Raw genomic sequence first — 23,943 nt, forward strand, 5'->3', positions numbered from 1 at the left:
ATTTAAAGTTAGAAGCGACCGGATTCCTTCTGACTAAAAACGCTGTGCACATTGTTTGATCAGAGATGTTTCTTCACGAACGCTGAAGTTCGGACGAAGAATTCACTGCTTTCCACGGAAACGACCCACGTGCTCCAGTGGACTCAGAAGTTTTGGAACGTCTCTATAATCTTGCATATCAAGATACTGGAAGTAAGACTGGCATTTTTGGGGACAAAGGCTAGTCTTAGGAATTAGCTTTATGAAGTAGTGTGAATTTAAACTCAGGAACGGTTTAATTATGTACACTGTAGACACTTAGGGTGCTGAATTGATTATTGTTCTATTTGTGTTGATCTCTAAATTGTTAATAGATAGGCTTTTGCATGCTCTTGCTATCCTTTCTAACCTTTAATTTCATTATTACACATATTTTGACCTCAAGATTTCAGTGATTTTGGTAACGTTATAACTAGTGGGTGAGAATACCATGACGTGGTCACCCCCCTACACACACACACACCCTTTGTTCTCCTTAAAACACGTGGCAACCCCTCCTCCTTTGTTCTTTACCATGAGGTCCTTTGTCTCAACTTTAGATAACATTCCAAGCCCTGATTCAATTCAAACTTTATAGCGCATTTTCCCGCGCCCACATTCAAACCCACACATATCACTGATGACCATTTGAATGTATTTCAACTGCAATACTCAATTTTTTTAATCACACTCACTTTCTCTCTCTTTCTCCTCTCTCACACACACACACACACACACACACACTCTCAAACATAAACATACCTCACTGTTTGCTGCAGAGCATTTGAAAATTTCAACTGCTATTATTCATTTTTATCTTTGTTATAATAAATTCAATTAATTGTTAAACTGTGTCTGTGTTGTTCCCATATTTTTGAAGTCATCCAATCTCAAAGAATTCCAAGGTGTATATGAACGCCATTGGTTGCAGTATTTAGGTAATACGGTAGTGATCATAACAATTCGGAATATACCATAATTTAGCTGTTTGGTAATTTATTATTAAGCACCAAAATTAATGGTATTATTAATGAGACTGATTTAATGATTTAATGACATTGATCACTTAAGCCCAATTGCACATGCATATAACCTACACCTACTTCCCTTCTTCAACATGGTGGTCCAAAAGCCACCACGTGCTCTGAAGAACCACTTCTCGCCAACCTCGACCCAATTGCTCTCAGTGAACAATAAAGCAACATCTGCTTCCTGAAACATGCGTCAAAAGAAGGAGAAGCAGGCCAAGGATCCCATGTCAGGAAATTAGGTAGTTTTAAAAAACTGGAGCCTTGAAGATCACCAAGGGAAAGGCTTCTTCCTGTCCTGAAAACAACACATCCAATAAAAGGATGGAAATGGCCGGTACAGGGATGCATTTATGGCTGAGGACTACAGTTGACTGGCTAACTTTCGGACTGCAGTTGTCATGAACGGTTTTGCACTCAAGTTTCCATCAATGAACAGTTTATAACATCAACAAAATAGACTCAATGTTAAAAATGTTATAATCACGCTCTCTGTTATCACCCAAATGAGCTTCTTCAAAAAAACCTTCTGCTCACAGTCTGACCATTTGCTGTGACCAGCAATCAAAATCAAATCAGGTTGCAAGATCTTGAAAGGATTTAGGTGCAAAGTTGCACTTAATAAGTACAAACTGCCTTGGTATGAGCAGATAAAATGCAATCATGACGAAATATTTCATGATTTCATCAGCAGATGACCATTTGCAGATGGATCTTTGACTTTCTGACGGGCAGATAATCAGACAGGTGGTGATAATCGGTAGCCACACTTCCTCCTCACTGATCCTGAACACAGGTGCACCACTGGGCTGTGTGCTCAGTCCCCTCATGTACTCCTTGTTCGCCCACGACTGTACTGCTAAATACAGCACCAACATCATCAACAAATTTGCTGATGGCACAACCATCTTGGGCCTCCTTACAGACAACGATGAGACAGCATACAGAGAGGAAGTGAAGGCGTTAGGCAGCTGGTGCCAGGACAACAACCTCTCTCTCAACGTCAGTAAAACTAAGGAGATGATAGTGGACTACAGGAGACAGCAAGGGAGGACACACTAGCCCATCTCATCGTAGACATTTTTAAGGTATCATTTGTGACAAAGTCACAGACAGATGGTTTTCTTATTTGTATCTTCTCTTCTCTTCATCACCATGAATAAAAATAATAGTAATAAAAAAGCCCCAAGACAAGGAATGACACTTTCAGCCTTGACTTTGCTCCATTTTGGCAACCGCTCAGGGATTAAAGGAACAGTCCACCGTACTTCCATAATGAAATATGCTCTTATCTGAATTGAGACGAGCTGCTCCATACCTCTCCGAGCTTTGCGCGACCTCTCAGTCAGTCAGACACAGTCAGACGCGCTGTCACTCCTGTTAGCAATGTAGCTAGGCTCAGCATGGCCAATGATATTTTTTGGGGCTGTAGTTAGATGCGACCAAACTCTTCCACGTTTTTCCTGTTTACATAGGTTTATATGACCAGTGACATGAAACAAGTTCAGTTACACAAATTGAAACGTGGCGATTTTCTATGCTATGGAAAGTCCGCAGTATAACGACAGGTGTACTAACACCTTCTGCGCGCTTCGGCAGCGCATTGATATCTGAGCTCCGTATCAATGCGCTGCCGAAGCGCGCAGAAGGTGTTAGTACGCCTGTCATTATAGTGCGGACTTTTCATAGCATAGCTACATTGCTAACAGGAGTGACAGCGCGTCTGACTGTGTCTGACTGACTGGGAGATCGCGCAAAGCTCAGAGAGGTACGGACCAGCTCGTCTCAATTCAGATAAGAGCATATTTCATTATGGAAGTACGGTGGACTGTTCCTTTAATCCCTGAGCGGTTGCCAAAATGGAGCAAAGTCAAGGCTGAAAGTGTCATTCCTTGTCTTGGGGCTTTTTTATTACTATTATTTTTATTCGTGGTGAAGAAGAGAAGAGAAGATACAAATAAGAAAACCATCTGTCTGTGACTTTGTCACAAATGATACCCTAAAAATGTCTACGATGAGATGGGCTAATGTGTCCTCCCTTGCTGTCTCCTGTAGTCCACTATCATCTCCTTAGTTTTACTGACGTTGAGAGAGAGGTTGTTGTCCTGGCACCAGCTGGCTAACGCCTTCACTTCCTCTCTGCATGCTGTCTCATCGTTGTCTGTAAGGAGGCCCAAGATGGTTGTGCCATCAGCAAATTTGTTGATGATGATGGTGCTGTATTTAGCAGTACAGTCGTGGGCGAACAAGGAGTACATGAGGGGACTAGGCACACAGCCTAGTGGTGCAACTGTGTTCAGGATCAGTTTACGCACTTCCTGCTTCCTGAGTTGTTCGCGCCGAGTGCTTTTTCCCGCGAGTGCCCGCGTTAATTACTCATCCTTTTTTAACTTTTTTTCTACAAATAAATTTCCAGTATCCTCTTCATTTTTATTGTACTGTTGCTTTCATTTTTGTGCTTTTCACTTTCGCTTTCCTTTTTCCGTTTTTTTTCCCCTTTTTTCTCTTTCTTTTTTCGGAAGAACGCCGAGACCGGAAGCTTTCTTTTTCTCTCCTCCTGTGTAAAGTCCACAAGCGGAGGCCATCCACATCTGATCTGCTTTAATATCAACAGATCTTCATTTAAGGTACGTGAATCTTTTCATCATGGCACACCTTCAGCCTGTTCAGTGTGCTGAGTGCAGGATGTTTATTCATTCTTCCTCCATCACTAGCGATAGCTCTATTAGCTTTACTTGTGATAAGTGCAGATTAGTTAGCTCTCTGACGGAGAAGATTACAGTGCTAGAAGCGCGTGTCCAGGCTTTAGAGCAGGTTAGTGAGCGTGAGAACAGTGTAGTTTCTGTTAGGGAAAGTCTGGACGCCCTAGATGGAGTTAGCAATCCCCCAACTCCGTCATTAGAGCCCTTACAGCGGGGCGAATGGGTGATGGCTCGGCGGCATAAGCGTAGGGCCAAAGCTACCGCTGAGGCTCGCCCACGGGAGCACCACTCCTCTCCGCGTCACGTGTCGAACAGGTTTGCTCTCCTTAGTGATGCACCCACTGAGAAACCTGAAAGAGCTCTGGTTATAGGGGACTCTATCATACGGCACGTGAAATTAGCTCAGCCTTTAGGGGCACCAGCAGCTTTAGTCAGGTGTATACCGGGAGCCAGGGCGCCGGACATAGCAGGTAATCTTAGGGTCCTAGGCAAGCACAGGTTCTCAAAGATAGTTATCCATGCAGGAGCTAATGATATACGCCTTCGTCAGCCTGAGGTTACTAAGAGTAACTTTGTAGAGGTGTTTAAATTAGCGAAGGCGATGTCCGATGCTGTAGTATGCTCTGGGCCCATCCCAATGCGGCGTGGCGATGTAGCTTACAGCAGGTTATGGTCGCTGAACTGCTGGCTGTCCAGGTGGTGCTCTGAAAACAGTGTGGGCTTTATAGATAATTGGGCTAATTTTGAGGGCACTGCTGGCCTGTTAGGGCGGGACGGTATCCATCCCACTCGGGAAGGTGCTGCTCTCATTTCCTGCAGCATAGGTCATAGTCTCAGAACAGGCCTAGTTAATTTCTGACAATCCAGAGCCAAGGCCAGGGAGCAGACGAACAGGCTAAACCGACTGTCTGCTAGCTGCACAGAGTCGTCACTCAGGGCCCACTACATCGAGACTGTGTCTGTTCCCCGAGCTCAACAAAAAGGTAGAAATTTTCAGAGAGTTTGTTCCAGTAACCTAATCAATATAAAATTAGATCATACTGACTGTACAGCTGCTGCCAGCACCTTTGATCTAAAGGTGGGGCTATTAAATATTAGATCTCTTACATCTAAAGTGCTAATGGTTAATGAACTCATTACTGATCAGGAGTTTAATGTACTGTGTTTAACAGAAACATGGATTAAGCCAAGTGAATATATAGCATTAAATGAAGCGAGTCCTCCTGGATACAGTTATATACACCAGCCTCGTCTAACTGGCAGAGGAGGAGGCGTCGCGGTTATTTATAACGATTATCTAGGTGTAACACACAAACCTGGTTATAAATTTAATACATTTGAAGTTCTTCATACTCATATAATGTATGTAGCCTCGAAAAATAAGTCTACCCAGTTAATTCCATTGCTTATTATTTACAGGCCCCCGGGGCCATATTCTGAGTTTCTTTCTGAATTTGCAGACTTTATCTCAGATCTGGTTATTTCCTTAGACAAAGCTTTAGTTGTCGGAGATTTTAATATTCACTTCGATAACCCAGAAGACCCTTTAAAAACAGCGTTTGTGTCCATCTTAGATTCAGTCGGGATTAAGCAGAATGTCATAGGACCGACCCATAATGGTGGTCACACCCCTGATCTAATACTAACATTCAGATTAAACGTAGACAATATAGTCATACTTCCACAGTCTGAAGTTATCTCAGATCATTGTCTCATCTCATTCAAAATATGTCTGAGTAATAATATATGCACCTCACCACGCTACTGTATTAAACGTACATTCACGTCAACTACTGCACAGAGCTTTATAAATGATCTCCCAGAGCTGTCAACTTTGATTGGGTCACTGTCAGCCCCTGCAGAACTTGATCAGGCAACTGAATGCTTAGAGTCAACATTCCGCCATACTTTAGATAATGTAGCTCCTCTAAAAAGGAAAATGGTCAGAGACAAAAAATTAGCACCCTGGTATAATGATGACACTCGCACATTAAAACAGACCACTCGAAAATTGGAACGTAAATGGCATCAAACAAAATTGGTAGTGTTCAAATTAGCTTGGAAGGAGAGCTTCCTGAAGTATAGAAAAGCTCTTAGTGCTGCGAGATCAACATATTTCTCCTCCCTGATAGAAGATAACAAAAATAATCCTAGATTCCTATTTAATACTGTAGCAAAATTAACCAGGAATAAGTCCACTATCAACACATGCACACCTGCAGTATGTAGTAGCAACGACTTCATGAATTTTTTTAATGACAAAATTGAGAATATCCGACAAAAAATTCAAACTACTAATTTAAGGTTAGACAATGAAAGTGACCTTATAGTTAACAATATAACTGTATCAGATCATCAGTTAGAATGTTTTACTCCCCTAAAAGAAACTGAATTACTTTCATTAATCTCTACATCAAAAGCCTCAACTTGTGTACTAGATCCCTTACCGACACATCTATTCAAACAGATAATGCCTGGAGTAATTGAACCGCTTCTAAAAATAATAAATTCTTCTCTTATGATTGGCTATGTACCCAAATCCTTTAAACTAGCAATTATCAAACCCCTGATTAAAAAACCTGACCTTGATCCCTGTCAGCTGTCCAATTATCGGCCAATATCAAACCTCTCCTTTATCTCCAAGATCCTTGAAAAAGCTATGGCACAGCAGTTATGCTCATATTTATATAGGAATAACATCCATGAAATGTATCAGTCAGGATTTAGACCTCATCATAGCACAGAGACAGCACTGGTTAAAGTAGTAAACGACCTACTGTTGGCGTCTGATCAGGGCTGTGTCTCGCTACTTGTGTTGCTTGACCTTAGTGCAGCATTTGATACCATTGATCATTCCATTCTCCTGGATAGACTAGAAAATGTTGTGGGAGTTAAGGGAATGGCCCTCTCCTGGCTCAGGTCTTATCTAACTGATCGTTATCAGTATGTTGATAGAAATGGTAATATTTCTAGACGTACCGAGGTAAAGTTTGGTGTTCCACAAGGTTCTGTCTTGGGTCGACTGCTTTTTTCTCTATATATGTTACCTCTGGGCGATATTATTGTAAACACTGTATTAGTTTCCACTGTTATGCTGATGACACACAGTTGTATGTCTCTGCAAAACCTGATGAGAGACACCAGCTTAATAGAATTGAGGAATGTGTTAAGGACATTAGACACTGGATGCTTATTCATTTCCTTCTGCTTAACTCTGACAAGACTAAAGTACTTGTATTAGGACCACATACAGCTAGAAGTAAGTTTTCTGATTACACAGTAACTCTGGATGGCCTTTCTGTTTCTTCACATGCAGCAGTAAAAGACCTCGGAGTGATTATTGACCCCAGTCTTTCATTCGAGACTCACATTGATAACCTCACCCAGATAGCTTTCTTTCATCTCAGAAATATTGCAAAGATAAGAAATTTAATGTCATTGCATGATGCAGAAAAACTAGTCCATGCTTTCGTTACCTCCAGGTTGGATTATTGTAATGCCTTACTGTCTGGATGTTCCAATAAGTGCATAAACAAGCTCCAGTTAGTTCAAAATGCAGCAGCAAGAGTCCTTACTAGAACTAGAAAATATGACCACATCACGCCTGTCTTATCCACACTTCATTGGCTCCCAATCAAATTTCGTATTGATTATAAAATACTACTATTGACCTTTAAAGCACTAAATGGTCTCGCACCACAGTACCTGAGTGAACTTCTGCTCCTCTATGACCCGCCACGCCTACTTAGATCAAAAGGTGCAGGCTATCTGCTGGTACCTCGTATAGTGAAGGCTACATCAGGGGGCAGAGCCTTTTCTTACAAAGCCCCACTGTTATGGAACAGCCTTCCAAGTAATGTTCGGGAATCAGACAGTCTCAGCATTTAAGTCTAGGCTGAAAACATATCTGCTTATTCAAGCCTTTTGTTAATGGGTGTTTATGAGGTAAAGGAGTAGATCTAGAGGGTCCTCAGACAGAGTGTTTTGGTAAACTGGGATGTATGGATGCTGTCAGTCCCCACTCGCTTGCTCACTCGAGTTTGTTGACGGTGTAGTGGCTGGCTGCTTTATGTCCCGGGGCTCCCTCATGCCTGTGTTACCTTCTGGCTCTCTCCTTTTAGTTATGCTGTCATAGTTAGTTGCCGGAGTCCCTGCTTGTACTCGGTGCAATATGTATACTGTTCCTACTTATTCAGGTGACATTGGGCATACCTAACCACCTGTGTTTTCTTTCCCTCCCCCCCCACCCCAAATCTGTCCCTCTGAGTTACATGGAGTCAACAGGAAATCTTTTGGTGGAGACCTCGACTGGCTATCGTAGCCTGCAGGGAATCAGCCGTCAGACATTCTGTCGCATGTCCAAGACCCGGTGAAATGTAACTGAATTGTCTTGGCCAGCCCTAAGGGTCCCATCTGCATCTCATCATTGCTGAGGAGTGTGCTCCCATCACCCAATCAAGCATCCAGCCAGAGCAGGTCATGATATATTTTACCATATTAACATGCCATTGTTGTGTGTTATGCCTGATGTCAAGAGACTCGTCTCTGCGAGCCTACCACACAGATTTAATACTTGTCATTTTTAGGGCATACCTAACAACGTGTTTTCTTTCTCTCTTCCCCCCCCAATCTGTCCCTCTGAGTTACATGTTGATCCTGGGATTGAGATGCTGGCCTCTTCTGCCCCTCGGACCTGCTTGATCCATCCTGGTGCCCTGTGTCTGGTCGGAGTTTTATCGCACCGCTCCTGTGAAGGATGGCCCCATGAGGACAGTTAGGGTTATACCTGTTAAAACTGTTAATATTATAGTCAGGCTGTCTGTTGTTGCCCAAATGAGGATGGGTTCCCTTTTGAGTCTGGTTCCTCTCGAGGTTTCTTCCTCATGTCGTCTGAGGGAGTTTTTCCTTGCCACCGTCGCCACAGGCTTGCTCATTGGGGATAGATTAGGGATAAAATTAGCTCATGTTTTAAGTCGTTCAAATTCTGTAAAGCTGCTTTGCGACAATGTTTATTGTTAAAAGCGCTATACAAATAAACTTGATTTGATTTGATTAGAGAGAGAGAGAGAAATTATTCCAAAGAGACCATTTATTGAAATAGCTGACATGAATTAGCGAACTAATACTGATCGGACATAGCAACGATAGCAGCCAAGAAATAGTTCAATATAACGTGATAAATATGTACAAATAAGAATCAGTAGTGTATATGATGATAACTAAGGCACTAATGGTGATCAGAAGTAATAAGCTATATCCAAGTTTGCAGTGTAGGGGTGAGTGGATGTTAAAATGTGATAGGGAAACTACATGTTTGTTTGTGGGTGGGTGGGTGGGTGTGTGTGTGTGTGTGTGTGTGTGTGTGTGGAATGCGAATGGAATGCAACCGTGCCCAAAAGGTGGATGGTCAGAGCAGAAAGGGCGTGCGAAATTGAACAAAGGAATCTGTAGTTCAAACTAGTCTTGGCTTGGCCTTAAACCCAAATTCTACTCAAATCCCAATGTTGAGGAGTGAAGTATGATGGAGGAAGTTAAAAAGAGAGAGAGAGAATGCATGCTTGGGGTCGACCGATATATCGGGCCGATATTCTGCATTTTTAGGGTTATCGGTATCGGCCATAATTTCCACAGATACGCCGATAACATGCCTTTTTGCAGCCATTTCGTTCCTCATGCGACTGTCACTGCATGTCCTTTCCTGAACTCACCTCTCTGAGTTCAAGAACACGGTCCCGCCCACCACAACATCTGATTTGTTGTGAACTGTTTCAAGGCGGCCGTACGGGCACTCGGGCAGAAGCGGCACAAGGGATACAGCCAATCAACACGCGTAGCTAACTGCTGTGAACTGTTTCAAGGCAGCCATATGGGCACTCGGGCAGAAGCAGATCCCACTTCAAGGGAAGGACACGCTGTCAAGGACCAGACAAGAGAGGAGATCAAATGCACTCAAACCACAGTTTAATAATAACAGGGGAAATGGGAGTATATGTGTGTGTGAAGTTCAGTGGCAGGAGGACTGAGAGGCAAGGATGGCTGGTAGGAGCGTGGTGGTGACGTCTGAGGTCTCCCATCCAAGTACTGACCTTGCCCGACCCTGCTTAACTTCTGAGATCAGACGGGATCAGGCATTGTCAGAGAGGTGTGGCTATAGGCTAACAGCACTTGGGTTTCAGGCAGTCTCCCAGCAGTAGTCCCTCAGCAGGCTGGAGTGAATGAGCAGGCTGGAACACAGAGTCACAGATCAGATAGCAAGATAGGGGACAGAAATGCAGGGTCAGGTTACCAGGGCTGAAGAGTAGGGCTCCAGGCAGGGCTGCTCACACCGGGCTGATGGAGAGGCAGGCGAGCAGCAGGGCTGGGCAAGTTGGAGATCAGGCGAAGGTACAAGAGAGGCAGGCAAGAGGCAGAGTCGACAGGACAGAAGGCAGATCAGGTTACCGGGGCTGGAGAGCAGACAGAGTCAGACGGAACAGAATATCGTCAGGAGTCAGAGTAGTAGGAACACAGAGTAGGTTATCACGCTGGAAGTTGCAGACGATCTGACACTGAGGCTTGGGAGAACTGCAGCTTAAATACACACAGGGGGGAAAGCAGGTGATCGGCAACAGCCAATGACAGTCACTGAAAGTTAATAAGAGGAAGTGAGAGCGGGCGTGGCCGGTAATGCTGAGTGGAGATGTTACCTGAAGAGAGAAGCCCACAGGTAGGACCACGACAGAACCCCCCCCTCAAGGGACGGCTCCAGAAGTCCCTAGCCACAGATCCACCAACACGGGCGGGAGGAGAGGGAATACCGGTGGAGGGTCAGAACTCCTCTGACCGGTCAGTGTCCAAGGCCTCAGGATCTGGTTCAGAATCGGACTCGGGGACAGTAGCGGTTGGCGCATTGTCATTCCGACAAGGACCCCTTGGTCGACCCCTCCGGTTGGCCGGCTGGTCCGGATGCAGGCGATGAAAGGTGCTGATGAGGGTATGGTCTAAAATTCTCCCAGCAGGAACCCACATCCTCTCCTCAGGACCATAGCCTTCCCAATCCACCAGGTATTAGAGGCCCCTGCGCCGTGACTTCAGCAGTCGCCGGACGGAGTAGACCGGGCCACCATCGATGAGACGAGGAGGAGGAGAAGGTGCAGCTGGGACCAGCGGGCTCTCGTGCACTGGCATAATCTTTGAGATGTGGAAGGTGGGGTGCACTCTCATAGACTTGGGCAGTCGGAGCCGGACAGCAGACTGGCTGATTATCCTCTGGATCGGAAATGGTCCAACGAACCGAGGTGCCAGCTTACGAGACTCCACCTGGAGGGGCAGGTCCTTGGCTGACAACCACACCTTCTGGCCCACCCGGTAGGTGGGCACAGGCGTCCTCTGCCGGTTGGCTCCAATGGAGTAGCTGGTGACTGACTTGAGGAGTGCAGCGCGGGCTTGAGACCAGGTGCGGCGGCATCGGCGTGCATAGGTGAGGGCAGACGGGCAGGTGACCTCTCCCTCCTGGCTGGGGAACAGGGGTGGTTGGTATTCCAGTGGCTGAGCTGGTGAGGGAGTTGTGAGAGTATTCCACCCACAGCAGGTGCTCACACCAGGCCCTAGGGTTGCGTGACGCCATGCACCGAAGTGCCTTCTCCAACTCCTGGTTAGTCTGCTCAGACTGGCCATTGGACTGGGGTCGGAATCCAGAGGTGAGGCTGGCGGTGGCCCCGAGCAGGTGACAGAATTCCTTCCAGAAAGAGGAGGTGAATTGCAGCCCCCGGTCCGAAATGATGTCCCTGGGCAGCCCATGGATGCGGAAGACCTGCTGCAGGATGATCTGGGCAGTCTCTTTGGCCGACGGTAGTTTTGGGAGGGGAACAAAGTGTGCCATCTTGCTAAAATGGTCCATGATGGTGAGTATGACAGTCATCCCATTAGAAGGGGGCAGACCCATAACAAAATCCAGGGAAATGTGGGACCAGGGTCGCATAGGCATGGGCAGAGGCTGGAGCAAACCGGCAGGAGGCCGGCTGGAGGACTTATTCTGATTACAGGTAGGGCAGGCTCAGACAAAGTCTCGCACATCCCTGCTCATAGACGGCCACCAGAACCGTTGGGCGAGCAGGTGGTAGGTGCCAGTGGAACCAGGGTGGCAGGCTAGACGGGAGTCGTGTCCCCATTGTATAACCTGGGATCGCAGGTCTTCAGAAACAAAGAGGTGACTTGCAGGGCATGCACTGGGGCTGGGTTGGTCACGGAGGGCTTCCGGCACTCGTTCTTCGATGTCCCAGGTCAGAGCAGCAACGATACAGGGGTCAGGTAGGATGGGAGCCGGATCCTTGGAGGAGGCATCATCCTTCTGGAACTGGGGGGAGAGTGCGTCAGGCTTGGTGTTGCGAGATCCGGGCCGGTATGAAAGGGTGAAATTAAATCTGGTGAAAAAGAGAGCCCAGCGGGCCTGTCTGGGGTTGAGTCGTTTGGCGGTGCGGATGTATTCCAGATTCTTATGGTCTGTCCAGACCAGGAATGGGACTACGCACCCCTCCAGCCAGTGACGCCATTCCTCCAGGGCGAGCTTGACCGCCAGCAGTTCCCGGTTGCCTATGTTGTAATTGCGTTCAGCCAGCGATAGCCGGCGGGAGAACAACGCACAGGGGTGGAGTTTGTTGTCATCCACTGACCTCTGTGAGAGCACTGCCCAAACACCCACATCCGAGGTGTCCACCTCAACGATGAATTGCCGCTCTGCATCTGGCATCTGGAGGACGGAAGCAGTGGTGAACCGAGTCTTGAGGGTGGCAAAGGCTTTGTTGGCAGCCGGAGTCCAGGTGAAGGGCTGTTTGGTGCTGGTCAAGGCGGTGAGGGGTGACGCAACAGTGCTGTAATTACGAATGAATTTCCTGTAGAAATTTGCGAAGCCCAGGAACTGCTGAAGCTTCTTCCTGCTCTCTGGTACTGGCCATGAAGTCACTGCTGAGACTTTGGCAGGGTCCATCTGGATGCTCCCCTCTGCCACGATGTACCCCAGGAACACCACAGACTTGGCGTGAAACTCACACTTCTCTGCCTTGATGAAGAGGGAGTTTTCAAGGAGACGACGGAGCACTTGCTGGACATGCTGGGTGTGTTCGGACAGGGTTTTTGAGAAGATCAGGATGTCGTTGAGGAAAACGAACACGAACTTGTTCAACATATCTCGCAGGACATCATTCACCAGAGCCTGGAATACCGCTGGCGCGTTGGTAAGGCCAAACGGCATCACCTGGTATTCATAGTGACCGGTGGGGGTGTTGAACGCGGTCTTCCACACGTCTCCCTCCCTTATCCGAACCAGGTGGTAGGCATTCCGGAGATCGAGTTTGGTGAAGATCGTGGCTCCCTGGAGCAGCTCGAAGGCAGAGGTAAGCAGTGGGAGAGGGTATCGGTTCTTGACGGTGATGTCATTGAGACCCCTGTAATCGATGCAGGGGTGCAGGGATCCATCCTTCTTTCCCACGAAGAAGAGCCCAGCGCCGGCGGGAGAAGAGGATGGACGGATGAGGCTGGCAGCCAGAGAGTCACTGATGTAGGCCTCCATCGCCTTCCTTTCCGGGGCAGACAGAGAGTAGAGATGGCCCTTGGGTGGTGCAGTGCCTGGGAGGAGATCAATGGTGCAGTCGTAGGGCCGGTGAGGAGGCAAGGAAGTGGCTTTGGCTTTGCTGAATACCTCCCGAAGGCTGTGATAACACACTGGGACATTAGTGAGGTTGGGGGCAGAGCTGGCAGGTGGAGTACGAGGGGTTAGAGTGGAGGCTCGTAAGCAGGTCCGGTGGCAGTCCTTGCCCCATTCTCTTATCGCTCCAGTGGCCCAGTCGAGGTGAGGACTGTGCTGGCGGAGCCATGGATAGCCCAGGATGAGAGGTTGGCTGGGGGAACGGAGCAGGTGAAACTGGATGGTTTCGTGGTGGTTGCCTGACAGAGTCATCAGGACAGGGGCAGTGAGGCGGGTGACGGTGCCAAGGAGATGGCCATCCAGCGCCCTGGCTGGAACGGGAGAGGATAAGCGATGGCTTTGCAGACCCAACTGGCGCGCAAGCTCGGTGTCCATGATGTTAGCCTCAGCACCAGAGTCAACCAGGGTGGCCAGGGTGTGGGTGGAATCCGTCAGACGAAGGCAGACTTGGAGCATAGGTTTCTGGCTGGTGGAGGATTGGATGATCATTGAGCTCAGCCGGGCCCCTCCTATGTCCAGTGAGCTCGGGCTTCTCCGTGCGCTGATGACTGACTGAGTCTGGCGGGCCCTCTCTCGTCGACGGGTCTGGACCCAGCGGTCAATGCGGACGGCCAGGGCGATGGCCTCATCGAGTGTCGACGGTTGTTCGTACGAGACCAATTCGTCCTTCATGTAGTCGGCCAGGCTGTGCAGAAAGGCGTCCACCAGCGCCTGCATGTTCCACTTGCTGCGCCGGGCCAAGGTCCGGAAATCGATCGAGTAGTCAGCCACTGTTCATCTGCCTTGGCGAATACTCATCAGTCCTCCGGATGCCTCTACCAACGACGAGCCCAGGTCGAAGACCTTAACCATCTCCGCTGCAAACAGGGAGAAAGAGGCACACGCCGGTGTCCGGCGTTCATACTCAGCAGTCCCCCGCAGGCGGGCGCGGCCAGTCAGAAGAGTGCCACCTTCACTGCCTCCGACGCGAAGGTTCTGGGCTGCAGGTCGAACAACAACCGGCAGCTGGTCAGGAAAGCACGGACTTGGGAGGGGTCACTGTCAAAACGCTCCGGACTGCGGACCTTGGGTTCCGGGGCATCGAGTGCAGCAGGAGCACCTCTCGGAGCTGGCTAGTCAGCGGCGGGTATGACGGGGCGGCGATGGTTGACTCGGAGGAGCAGGGGGTGCTCGGGCGGTGAGCAGCTGGAGTGCTTGGTCCAGTCGTTGTTGCTGCTGATAATGACCAAGCAGGATCAGGGCTGCAACGTCAGCAGACATCCGACTGACATCTCCTTCGGTGCGCTGCAGCCGGTCTAGGGCAGAGGGTTCGGGCGCTGACTCCATGTCTTGGTCAGATCGTTCTGTCAAGGACCAGACAGGAGAGAAGATCAAATGCACTCAAACCACAGTTTAATAATAACAGGGGAAAAGGGAGTACATGTGTGTGTGAAGTTCAGTGGCAAGAGGACTGAGAGGCAGGTAGGAGCGTGGTGGTGACGTCTGAGGACTCCCATCCAAGTATTGACCTGGCCCGACCCTGCTTAGCTTCTGAGATCAGACGGGATCAGGTGTTGTCAGAGAGGTGTGGCTGTAGGCTGACAGCACTTGGGTTTCAGGCAGTCTCCCAGCAGTAGTCCTTCAGCAGGCTGGAATGAGTGAGCAGGCTAGAACACAGAATCACAGATCAGATAGCAAGATAGGGGACAGAAATGCAGGGTCAGGTTACCGGGGCTGAAGAGTAGGGCTCCAGGCAGGCAGGGCTGCTCACACCGGGCTGATGGAGAGGCAGGCGAGCAGCAGGGCTGGGCAAGTTGGAGATCAGGCGAAGGTACAGGAGAGGCAGGCAAGAGGCAGAGTCGACAGGACAGAAGGCAGATCAGGTTACCGGGGCTGGAGAGCAGACAGAGTCAGACGGAACAGAATATCGTCAGGAGTCAGAGTAGTAGGAACACAGAGTAGGTTATCACGCTGGAAGTTGCAGACGATCTGACACTGAGGCTTGGGAGAACTGCAGCTTAAATACACACAGGGGGGAAGCAGGTGATCGGCAACAGCCAATGACAGTCACTGAAAGTTAATAAGAGGAAGTGAGAGCAGGCGTGGCCGGTAATGCTGAGTGGAGATGTTACCTGAAGAGAGAAGCCCACAGGTAGGACCATGACACGCTGCTTTTGCCGCAATAAGTCACAAACACACAAGTTGCAAGAGCACAACATCATATGTTTACATTCTTCATCTACTACTCGTTAAAATTGTCCATTTGCATCTGTGTAGCCAGGCAAACTTAGCTTATGGAAGGAAGCACTTGAATTAGCCTACAACCAACTAGTCTTGCTGAAACTACATGTAATGTTGTCCATAGTAAGCAGTCCCCAGCATAACGTAGGCTGCAGTCATTTTTAAATCCCCGTCTGGAAACGTTGTGAATGTGTCAGTAGTTCTACTCGAACAGTAGAATGACAGCCATACAGAGAGGTGGTCAAGGGAAGACGAAATAAAACGTAGTGTTTGTGTTCTGTAGGCTAGCGCAAGCCTACTGGCTATTTGTTATGGTGATGAGTAAACTTCATGACGTGACTCGTGCTCAAAAAGCGCATTGCACTTGTATATGTTAGGTAACTTTATAAAGCGCTATTTGAACATTTAAACAAGCCAGGTGTGATATGGTGCTAGTAGGCTATGTAATCAATACTGTAGGGAGTTTGTCAGGACGCTTGTTGTGGGCTCAATAATTAATTGTGTCGTGGATGCACACTCGCTTGGATAAACGGAAATGAACGAAATACATCAATTAAACTCGACTTAAATGTTCTTATGCTACTTCACATTGCGCTGTAATGTACTCCACTAGTAATTCTTGCGCAAGTGATTCTCCTCGCTAGCGCTTCTGATTCGGAAAGCGATATACTCTTAAAGGAGTAGAGCCGTAGATGGTTACTTGTTAAGTTGTTACATAATAGGGAGTGATGGCCTACTTTATGTTTGATTTTACTTTTTAAAAAATGCTGCAGGCAGCTCCCAACACTTGACTTGTTATTTAAAAACTACTTGAAGTTGGTAAGTCTTACTTAGTTCTTAGTGTAAAAGAATCCAGAGTGTATTTTCATTTATTTTCCACTGAAAATGGTGAGCTGTAATATAGTAGGGAATAATTTATTTTTTTATTGGTGAATATTTATTTTATTATTATTTTATTTCTCATTTTATTCTAACTAATGTTTGACTTTATTGTACAAATGCTGCTGGCATCTCCCTGCACAAAATTTCATGTTCAATTTTACAATTAAACATACATTTCATGGATATGAAGGTCTGTGTCAGTGTGTGCTATGTTTAATTTCATGTGAATTATAATGTTTACATTTATCGGTTGCACATATCGGTTATCGGCATCCCAATTCCATAATAATCGGGATCGGTATCGGCCCTGAAAAAACATATCAGTCGATCCCTAATGCATGCACAAAATAACTAAATACAGATCGTAAATAAAGTAAATCAAACAACACGTGGTCTAAGACCGACTTTCATGTGAATCAAAATGTGTACATTTAAATCATAAATGAATTCAAATAAAGAACACTATTAACTAACTGCAAGTAAAAACTGAAACATTTTGCCCAGATGCTAGCCTCACTTGGGTGATTGCTCTTGTTAGCGATTGAAGTGTGCCTTCTCCGAAGATAGTGAGGGATGCAGATCCAGGATGAAGACGGTTTTGTTCCTTACAGCTCGTCAGCTGAAGGTCCTCGGTGTCCTGTTGGCTGTCCGATGATCTAGAAGGAATCTTGTTTATAATTCGTCGACACTGAAAAAGAGAAAAGGAATCCGGTCGCCTTTTCTCTTTGAAACACTGTGTGGGCTGCAGTAACTAACCAGTTCAATTATTATTACAACTCTGCGAAGGTCAAATACATTGAACTTTGGCTAAACTCCGGAATCAATAGCTGATTCTTCGTTCTCTGTCCTTCTGTAGTGCCAATGCACGGCTTCTCTTTCACGTGTGGAATCCACCCCCAGAGAGGAAATCCACCGCCAGAGACACAGAAATTCGGTGCCGCCACTGGTTTAAAGCAGGTGTGACGTCACTGTATTTGGTATCTGGTATCGTCTCTGTCCAATACCGTTACAGGGATTCAGAAGAACGGGCAGAGATAGAACATGGCGTTGAGTACAGAGATTGGTGTGTTCAAACTGTACTGTGAAAGGGTTACTATGGTTATGGGCATGGTAGCCACCCCTACATCAGATGTTGGAAGAACAGCTGGATGCACTGGCACCCATTTGGCCTGGTGTAGTGAAAACCCGGACCCTTACCCTTTCCCTCTGTACAGGTTTGAGCCCACGGTCTTAAAAAAATAGCTGTAACGCTGAACACCAGCTGCTGTGGTCAGATTCAGAGTACAGCCTTTGTTAGAGTTAACAAAAAGCCAGGCCCAGGATCTTAGATGGGGTAAGAGAGAGCTAAGCTGAGTAAGCCAAGAGTGAATCCTGGAATCTTCTGCACTGTCATGAGACTTCTTGTCCCATCATGACACCAAAAGGACTCATGAAAGCAAGAGCCTATAGAATGAAGATTTCACTCAAGGTCATGTGACTTGCAACTCAAGTGACACAACAAAGACACATTCCCAAACCAGGAGTCAAACCCAGGCCACCTGGGTGAAAACCAGGGATCCTGACCACTAGACCATATGGGATAGCCTTGATGTGTAAAGGCCACCTTTGAAGTGCTTCGGCCATTGGTGAGAACTCAGGCATTTTCCAGAAAAGTAGCTGTTTTTTTTTTTTATTTAGTCAGGCTGGAAAAGATTACAAAACCATCTCTAAATAGTTTGGACTCCATCAATCCACAGTCAGACAGACTGTGTACAAATGGAGGAAATTCAAGACCATTGTTACTCTCCCCAGGAGTGGTCAAACAACAAAGATCATTCCAAGAGCAAGGTGTGTAATAGTTGGCAAGGTCACAAAGGACCCCAGAGTAACTCTTAAGCAACTGAAGGCCTCTCTCACATTGGCTAATGTTCATGAGTCCACCATCAGGATAACACTGAACAACAATGGTGTGTATAGCAGGGTTGCAAGGAGAAAGCCACTGATCTCCAAAAAGAACATTGCTGCTCATCTGCAGTTTGCTAAAGATCACATGGACAAGCCAGAAGGCTATTGGAAAAATGTTCTGTGGACAGATGAGACCAAAATAAAACTTTTTGGTTTAAATGAGAAGCGTTATGTTTGGAGAAAGGAAAACACTGCATTCCAGCCTAATAACCTTATCCCATCTGTGAAACATGGTGGTGGAAGTATCATGGTTTGGGCCTGTTTTGCTGCATCTGGGCCAGCACGGCTTGCCATCATTGAGGGAACAATGAATTCTGAATTATGCCAGTGATTTCTAAAGGAAAATGTCAGGACATCTGTCCATGAACTGAATCTCAAGAGAAGGTGGGTCATGCAGCAAGACAATGACCCTAAGCACACAAGTCATTCTACCAAAGAATGGTTAAAGAATAAAGTTGATGTTTTGGAATGGCCAAGTCAAAGTCCTGACCTTAATCCAATGGAAATGTTGTGGAAGGTCCTGAAGCGAGCAGTTCATGTGAGGAAACCCACCAACTTCCCAGAGTTGAAGCTGTTCTGTATGGAGGAATGGGCTAAAATTCCTCCAAGCCGGTGTGCAGAACCGATCAACAGTTACCAGAAACGTTTAGCTGCAGTTATTGCTACACAAGGAGGTCACACCAGATACTGAAAGCAAAGGTTGACATACTTTTACCACTGACAGATATCTAATATTGGATCATTTTCCTCAATAAATAAATGGCCAAGTATAATATTTTTGTGTCATTTGTTTAACTGGGTTCTCTTTATCTACTTTTAGGATTTGTGTGAACATCTGATGATGTTTTAGGTTGTATTTATGCAGAAATATAGAAAATTCTAAAGGGTTCACAAAGTTCCAAGCACCACTGTAAGAGTGATGCAGAACTGAGTGGAGATGTTATCTGTAAGAAAATTTTCCCTCTCTCAAAGGGTTGCTGGTCACAGCCCGTGGTCAGACTCTGAGCAGAAGCTTCGAGCTTTGTCAGTGTGAACAACGAGTCTTGTACAAAGTGCTGTATGGGGCAAGAGAGAACTAAGCAGCAATGCGAGAAGCATCTGATCTGAGGTCACACGCACCAACCATCGTGCCCCAAGCCGACATAAGGTTTCAAGCAGTGGTGATCCTTTCTCATTTTGCTATCTCTCACAAGCCATGCTAACAGTTGCAATCCATGGACAAACTCAGAGATGAAGAGTGACTCAGTGAAACTGAAAATTCAATGATATAGCCCAGATTCCGACCAGGGTTACGGAGATGCCAGAACAGAATCCAATCGCTTCTCTGATTACAGCTCTCCAGACTCTGAGTTGTCTGTGCTCCCCTACCAGAAAATCAGTGGCTGGTTGAAGCATTTTGTGGTCAGCCAAGCATCTAACAGAGAATCTTCTAATTTGTAGTCAGCCCTGTTATCCATTGCACCACTGACCCAAGCAGAGCCATTATAAGTGAGATCCAAACTACGTACAAATTTCCAGTCAGTCACTGTTCAATAGTGAGACGGAAAACACAATGCCATGAGGCCATTATTAAAAAATGTTCTGTTTCCGGTCCACCGGCCGGGTGAGTGCCGTTTGTGCGGGTGAATTTTTTTTTTTTAACACCGGTTTTTCGACATTTTTTTCGGGTTCGTAAATCTAAAATCGAACTTGACATTTCCGCATTCCCAGGTCTTTCCACTAAGGCTCATACTAGCCAGCCATGACAAATAAGTAGCCGGGGGGGTAAACACAAAATAAACTCCTGTGCACGCAGTGCCCAGGGTTAAATGTATTTTCCACAGACCATTAATTTATTCACTTTACTCAAATACAAAGTAAAATGGCAGTAACTCTTCTTTCTTTTCTTGCGTAATGCATTATGAGGCGTTCCTGGCTTGTAAATCTCTTATTTTCGGTGCATGACACATTCACGCAGCTTAGTGCGTGTGCACACCGCATGTCGGGGCGCGGATGAGTTACTCTCCCTTGATCAACGGTTCAGTTTGACATTGTCAGTCCGTTAGATAAACATTTAATTTTATTAAAATCGAAAATTAATATTTAGAGCCTGTGGGCTACAAAAATAGTCATTAAAGTAGCCGGCTGGATTTAATTGTGTGGCCGGCAGCCGGCGCTTGGGAAAGCCCTGTCGAATCAGCTCTGCGCATGCGCCGTGCGGCACAAAAAAATGGCAGCCACCATGAAGGAAGGAGATCCGGAGTTTTCAAACATTTGCTGAAGTGTGAAATCGCAAAATGGTATTCTAGCGAACAACAAAATACTAAAGATTCAGAAAAACAAATCATTCAGTGATCATTTTAATAGTGTAATTTCATCCGAACTAGGCCTAACGGTCGATTTAGAACTACAAAAAGTCCGAGTGTCGGACATTTTAAGTACCTTTGTAAAAGTTTTGCAAATGTTGCAGTCAGCATTTAAAATGCTAACTTAAAGTTTTTGTACAAGTTTCAGTTGATTTAACTGTCATATTTTATTAAATGTGTCTGCTTTTGTAATTAAAAAAGTACTGAAAGAAAAAGCAAACACAGCATTGCGATTTCTTATCCATCCATATATAATAAAATAAATAAATTAAAAAAAAATAAATCCCTCCCGAAATTTTTTTTGCCCACCCGGTGGACAGGAAACGGATTTTTTTTAAGGATGGCCTGACCCAGCTTCAAACCAGGGTTGCTGCAGTCATAAAGCAGAGTGCTAACCACTATACTATCACAGCACTCTACCTCCCAAGGGCAGAGTGTCTGATCGCGTTGCCACAAACTCAGTGGCTAGACATGGATTGGGCACTCCCGGCCCACTTTTGGCCTGGTGTTGTGAGAACAGTCAGCTTTTTAGTTTGGTTCAGTTCATTTTCATTGCTCATTTTATGTTAACACATGGCCAACTTGCAATGAAATGCAGTGGACCAGATAAGAACCAGAAACAAGTCTCTCAGCACTGGAGTCCGACAGGAGTTTAACTGAATATCTCATCTCATTATCTCTAGCCGCTTTATCCTTCTACAGGGTCGCAGGCAAGCTGGAGCCTATCCCAGCTGACTACGGGCGAAAGGCGGGGTACACCCTGGACAAGTCGCCAGGTCATCACAGGGCTGACACAGACACAGACAACCATTCACACTCACACCTACAGTCAATTTAGAGTCACCAGTTAACCTAACCTGCATGTCTTTGGACTGTGGGGGAAACCGGAGCACCCGGAGGAAACCCACGCGGACACGGGGAGAACATGCAAACTCCGCACAGAAAGGCCCTCGCCGGCCATGGGGCTCGAACCCAGGACCTTCTTGCTGTGAGGCGACAGCGCTAACCACTACACCACCGTGCCGCCCGTTTAACTGAATATCAGTTAAAAAAAGATTCAAAGTCCTAAAGATAAAAAAAAACCAACACAAGTTAAATTCAAGTGAAAATAGAAATAACTGAGATGTATGCATGCATTGTCTCAGGGTGGTAGTGTGGGGAGGGGGTGTAGCACAAGCACCTGTATTGCACATTGGAAAAATTGACACGTGCGGCTACCAGTAATTGCACTTTGTTGAAGACCAATGAAGTACTGACCATGTAAACAGAGTTTTGATATGTGTTGGTAAATGTGGATACAGCAAATATGTAAATGCTTTGGCAATATGTAAACGGAGTCTTGTGATATAAACAGAGTCTTGGGATATGTTGTGATATAAGCAGAGTCTTGTGATATGTTGGTGATATGTAAACGGAGTCTTGTGATATGTCGATTGTGGACCTGTAGTAGTTTGAAATGATGTTTGCCTTCATACCAAACTTCTTCAGCCGCATCAGGAAGCACAGCCGCTGGCGAGCTTTCCTGACCACAGTGTGGAACTTGAAGCTGCTGACCCTTTCGACCTCCTCCTCGTTGATGTAGATGGCCTAGTGTGTCCTCCCTTGCTGTCTTCTGTAGTCCACTATCATCTCCTTAGTTTTCCTGACGTTGAGAGAGATTGTTGTTCTGGCACTAGCTGGCTAACGCCTTCACTTCCTCTCTGCATGCCGTCTCATCGTTGTCTTTAAGGAGGCCCGAGATGGTTGTGTCATCAGCAATCTTGATGACGATGTTGGCACTGTATTTAGCAGTGCAGTCGTGGGCGAACAAGGAGTACATGAGGGGACGGAGCACACAGCCCAGTGGCGCAACTGTGTTCAGGATAAGCGAGGAGGAAGTGTGGCTACCGATTATCACCACCTGGGGTCTGCCTATCAGAAAGTCAAAGATCCATCTGCAAATGGTCATCTGCTCATGCGCAGAATCCGAACAGCCCCATGGAGTCCTCCCCGTTCGCCGATCTGGTCAACGCCCTCGCCACGGCACAGCAAAGCCAGGTGCTAGTCACCCTCCGAAAAGAGGGGGAACAGCGGTTCGAGGCCCTGGTGCTGGCCCAGCAAGAAGATCGTCCTTGCGTCAGCGGGGTCCACCAACGCTCCTACTGCGGGCCCGTCCCCCCTCACCCTAACAAAGATGGGCCCACAGGACGACCCCGAGGCATTCATCACGCTCTTCAAGGAAGTCGCGGAGACCGCGGGGTGGCCGATGGAGCAGCGTGCGGCACGCCTCCTCCCCCTGCTAAGGGGAGAGGCACAGCTGGCCACGCTACAGCTCCCCGCCGACCGCTGGCTGGCCTACACGGACCTTCGCCGGGCCGTCCTCCAGCGTGTGGGGCGCACCCCTGAGCAGCAGCGTCAGCGCTTCCACGCTTTGCGCTTGGAAGAATTCGGTCGGCCGGCTGTTCGCGTTTGGCCAGCAACTCCAGGACGCCTGCCGGCAGTGGTTGAGGGCCGACAACCGCAACATCGAGGGGATCATCGACCAGGTGGTACTGGAACAATTCGTCGCATGCTTGCCAGCAGGAACCGCGGAGTGGGCCCAGTGCCACCGCCCGGCATCGCTGGATCAGGCAATCGAGCTGGCGGAGGACCATTTGGCGGCTGTCCCGGAGGCAAGACAGCCTCTTCTCTCCTCTCCTCTCTCTCTCCTCCAGTGTCTCGTCCTTACCCCATTCCCCCACCACGGAGGCGGGGGCCGGCGCCACCCGTGCTGGCCCGCCGCACCCACGGTGCCCTCTCGTTTCTCCCTTCTGTGTCTGTCTCCACCCCCCTCAAGTGAGTGAGCCCCAGAACACCAGTGTGGAGAGGAAGCCCGGGCCGGTTTGCTGGCGCTGCAGGGAGCAGGGGCACCTCCAACAACAGTGCACGGTAATGGAGGTGGGTGCGGTGGTTCGGATCCCCGACATGCCAGGAGCCGCCCTCGATTGGGCCGGAGCGTATCACATACCGGTGAGTATTCAAGAGGAATCATATCAGGTGTTGGTGGATTCTGGTTGTAATCAGACCTCAATTCACCAAAGCCTGGTGCAAGACGAGGCATTGGGGGGAGCACAGGGGGTGAAGGTGTTGTGTGTGCACAGGGA

At 47.3% G+C, this 23,943-nt stretch overlaps 1 pseudogene; it reads right to left on the reverse strand.

Annotated features, from left to right (window-relative positions):
* Positions 1-23,943, reverse strand: part of LOC132867666 (zinc finger protein 585A-like) — a 418,000-nt pseudogene that overhangs the window by 263,952 nt on the left and 130,105 nt on the right.

The sequence above is a fragment of the Neoarius graeffei genome, chromosome 19, assembly GCF_027579695.1.
Source record: "Neoarius graeffei isolate fNeoGra1 chromosome 19, fNeoGra1.pri, whole genome shotgun sequence".
Taxonomy (NCBI): Eukaryota; Metazoa; Chordata; class Actinopteri; order Siluriformes; family Ariidae; genus Neoarius; species Neoarius graeffei.